Raw genomic sequence first — 3,282 nt, 5'->3', positions numbered from 1 at the left:
GTGCGATCGGTCGCACGGCAACGCCTGTTTCTCCCGTAGTGGAGGATGCAACGGTCGGAACGGTCGCGGGGATGGCTCCTGCGCATGCGTGAGATGGCTATGTCTTGTACCAGTTGGGAGTTGTGGGTCCCATGTCCTGACGTGGATAAGCTGCGGGTCCCGTGACGTGAGGTGGACAAGAGGTGGGTCCCATGCTCAGAGGAGCTCATGTGGGTCCAATGCTGATGTGTATAAGTTGCGGGTCCTGCCAGACACACATAATTCCCACTATTAACCTGTCTCATACGGTTAAGCCCTACCGTCGCACAGGAGCGGTTTCTGCCACCAAAATCGCCGCACGGGAGCTATTCTATCCAACGATGTCGCTCCTTGACAATTCGCCTTAATGACGTCGCATGAGGGCTATTTACCAAGGAAAAAAAATAGCGCGCTATAATAAAATAGCGTCAGCCAAAAAATACGCTATAGCGCGAAATAATGTAACGCGGGCTGTCTAAAAGCGTTATAGCGTGCTATTAAGCGTCGAAATAGCGCGCTATTTTTTCCATGGCTATTTACCTGAACAAATGCTAGAATTGTCTGGATAACAGCCTTGAGCAAAGCCTCATTGCCCACTCTTGACAGATCTTACTAATTAAAATAAGATCTTTTAATCTCATCTCATATTTTAACCACAAGTTTAGATCTTACTAATTAAAATAAAATGGTGTGGCTTAACTAGGTGTTTCCGTTATTTTTGACATTTTTAACAGTAATGAGCTTACCGGAGCTCGTCCTCCATTTGTCTGTGCCCCCGATGCAGAAACGATCTTATTTGCTGCCGCTGCCGGCGAGAATTTTTCTATGCCGTTTATCTCTGCAGAATCGAATTTGGTTAACTCGAGCAATCCTCCACTCGGAACAAGAATGGCAATCTAGCGATCTATCTCCATCAATCCAAGAAAGATGAATCCCAGGACGTTTACCATTCCATGGAAAACACCAGCTTACCAAGAGTAGTTTGTCCTCGCATGTGCGGACGACAAGGTCTTGGCGGACGATTCCCTTCCTGCAGGCTGCAGGCGTGGGATCTCAGTGGCCTACTTGCCAAGGCTACTCTACCATAGTTGAACTACGTGTCGTAGCAAGGGCCAGGCGGTGCCAGCAATGACGACTCCATCCACGGACGCAACCGCGGAGGAAATGCCCACCGGCGGCGTCCTCCTCATCCTACTCCTCATCATCGCCGGTGCCGTCGTCGTCTTTGTTCGGCTGAGGCAACGGCGTGGGGACAGGAGCGGCAGCGCTCCCAGCCCGCCGTCTCTCCCGCTGCTCGGCCACCTCCACCTTCTCAAGAAGCCGCTGCACCGCTCGCTGGCCGCGCTCGCCGGGCCCCCGGCGGTGAACGCGGCGCCGCTCCTGTCACTCAGGCTGGGCATGCGCCGGGCGCTGCTCGTGTCATCGCACGCCGCAGCCGAGGAGTGCTTTACGGCGAACGATGCCGTGCTGGCAGGAAGGCCGCAGGTGCTCGCCGGGGAGCACCTCGGGTACGGGCGCACCAGCGTCGTGTGGGTCTCTTACGGGGACCACTGGCGCGGCCTGCGCCGGTTCTTCGCGGCCGAGCTCTTCTCCTCTTCCCGCCTCGGCGCGCTCGCCGCCGAACGCCACTCCGAGGTCGCGTCCCTCGTCGAGACCCTGCTCCATGACGCCGTAGCCGCCAGCAGGGGGGTCATCACCCTCCGTCCGAAGCTCTTCGAGCTGGTGCTCAACGTGATGCTGCGCGCGATCACCGGACGCCGGCATGCCGGCGACGTGCACATGTTCCAGGAGATCGTCGAGGAGACGTTCGCGGTGAGCGGCGTGCCCAGCGTCGGGGACTTCTTTCCGGCGCTGCGGTGGGTCGACCGCGTCCGCGGCGTCGAGGCAGCGATGGCGAATCTGCAGTCGAGGCGTGACGCGTTCGCCACTGGCCTCATCGACGACCACCGGCGAACGCGCGACGCTGGTAGCCGGGACGTTAAGAAGAAGGCTGTGATTGACGTGCTCATGGAACATCAACAAACCGATCCAGAGTACTACACTGACACCGTCGTCAAAGGCATCGTGTTGGTGAGTACCCTCTTCTGCAAACTGCGTTCTGACACCACCATCCCGTTTGGCCTGTGACAATATGGTTGCAATATGTCCACGTTGACATCCAGGTACTGCTCGGCGCCGGCACCGACACATCGGCGCTGACCACGGAGTGGGCGATGGCGCAGCTGCTGACGCACCCGGAGGCGATGAAGAAGGCGAGAGCCGAGATAGACGCCGTTGTCGGCACCGGCCGGCTAGTGGAGGAGTCGGACATCACCAACCTCCCTTACCTGCAATGCGTCGTCAAGGAAACCCTTCGGCTCTGCCCCGGTCATCCCAGCGCACGAGTCAATGGAGGACTGCACGGTGGGCGGCTTCCGCGTCCGGCGTGGCACGATGATCCTCGTCAACGCGTGGGCGATCCACCGGGACAGCAATATCTGGAATGCGCCGGAGGAGTTCAGGCCAGAGCGGTTCATGGACAGAGACACGGTCACCGTGTCCATGCTGCCGTTTGGGCTTGGCCGGAGGCGGTGCCCCGGCGAGGGACTGGCGATGCGCCTGGTTCCCCTGACACTGGCAGCACTATTGCAATGCTTCGAGTGGGATGTTGATGAAGGTTGTACCGTCGACATGGCCGAAGGTGCTGGGCTGACGATGCCAATGGCGACGCCATTGGCGGCTGTCTGCCGGCCCCGCCAGTTCGTCAAGAGCGTGCTCTCTGCTTCCACTGATTCACTCGACACAAATTTCTGAAGACAAAAGGGGAAAATGGGTTTAAAATGTTTAGCAGTGGATTCATGCTAGTGGTTGTTCAGAAAAATACTTGCAGAATGATTCCATTAGATGATTTACTGAACATTATAAAATCACAAGGGAATGCACTTTTAAAGGGCGTCAAAAAAATTATTGCTGCTTGTATTTCACTGTATAGTCTACATTTATTCGTGCATTGCAAATTATATACCGATCAAAGTTCAGCCGGCAAATTATATACCGATTAAAGTTAGTTTAGCCGAAGATCACGCAGACAAGCAGTTCTGCAGAGTGGAAAGTCAAGCAGAATCTGGCAACGATCAAATTTTCCAGCACAGGTAGGCCTTGTACAGTTAGGTGAGATTTGAGGTGGGGTATCAAATCCCTTGCAAATCAAAATTTGCTCCAATCCATTCCAATACTTTTCAAGCCCTTAGGGAGCAGGATTTTGCAAGATCGTGTAAGTTGAGA

At 55.3% G+C, this 3,282-nt stretch overlaps 1 pseudogene; it reads left to right on the top strand.

The window, feature by feature from the left end:
• The first annotated feature begins 1,146 nt into the window (after positions 1 to 1,146).
• LOC124655943 lies at positions 1,147 to 2,903 on the top strand (annotated as a pseudogene).
• Positions 2,904 to 3,282: the final 379 nt, after the last annotated feature.

This window comes from Lolium rigidum, chromosome 5 (genome assembly GCF_022539505.1).
Source record: "Lolium rigidum isolate FL_2022 chromosome 5, APGP_CSIRO_Lrig_0.1, whole genome shotgun sequence".
NCBI lineage: Eukaryota > Viridiplantae > Streptophyta > Magnoliopsida > Poales > Poaceae > Lolium > Lolium rigidum.
The sequence above is the reverse complement of the archived record's forward strand: the minus strand, read 5'-3'. Positions and strand labels throughout refer to the sequence as shown.